At 41.6% G+C, this 901-nt stretch overlaps 1 pseudogene; it reads right to left on the reverse strand.

The window, feature by feature from the left end:
• LOC138054262 (transient receptor potential cation channel subfamily A member 1-like) overlaps positions 1 to 223 on the reverse strand; it is an 8,484-nt pseudogene extending 8,261 nt beyond the window's left edge.
• Between the last annotated feature and the right edge of the window lie 678 nt (positions 224 to 901).

Below are 901 nucleotides of genomic sequence, written 5' to 3' on the forward strand. Positions count from 1 at the left end.
CGTAAGGTCTAATATAATTGTTCATTAACATACCCACAGCGACCAAGAAACCCGATTCATCAAAATACCTTAATATCTTGTGTTGTTGCAGCGTAGTGCAGGGGAACTCTGTCTAGGAAATCACTTTCCTGTAAATTGCTCACACCCGAAGGGACTCTCTAAAAGCATGCCCAAACACATCCAAATGCTCGTTTTCTACCGCGATGTGAACGCACGTTTTCATGAGCAAATCGGTGGCATTGATGTCAGCTCCTCGGTTGAGCAGAAATCTGGCAGATTCCGCGTGACCAGGAAGCAACAGCGTTCAAGAACGGAGAACGACCGTCGCTGTCTCGAACTTCCAGTTTAGCTTCCCTCTCCAAGAGAAATTCAATAAATTTGGTTTGGTTTAACAGCGCAGCCCTAAGGACAATCACAGATCAATAGATTGACTAGACAGCAAAAAACACGAACATTGGGTTTTGAAAACGAATGATAGAGCGCTTTTCAAGTGAGTGTCTCAAAACAAAATACCAAAGTAATTACCTCGACCAATCACAGCAGGTGCAAACAGAGCAATGATCCAATCTAAATTTGTAGCAAATTCCATGTTACTTGCTCAAAGCGCGGGAAAAATTGCTCGTGGGAGTCGCAGTTGGTTTTGGTTTTCCTTTTCATTGGTTGATAAGCTGGAGCGAGATTTTAAACCAATCACTAAGCGTAGCAATTGCAATAGTGTATAATTACTCTGGACAGTCATCTGAAAACTGCTCAAAAAATTAAATTAACATACATCGTAAGAGAGATTTCGCTCTTACGGAGGGTTAACGCTCGAAAGTAAGCTTGAAAATCTTTCTTAGAGTGGCCAATTATCTTTATCAATTTTCTTTGATAAAAACGGTACCAGGAGCCCATCTGGAGC

Source organism: Montipora capricornis, chromosome 6 (genome assembly GCF_036669925.1).
Source record: "Montipora capricornis isolate CH-2021 chromosome 6, ASM3666992v2, whole genome shotgun sequence".
NCBI lineage: Eukaryota > Metazoa > Cnidaria > Anthozoa > Scleractinia > Acroporidae > Montipora > Montipora capricornis.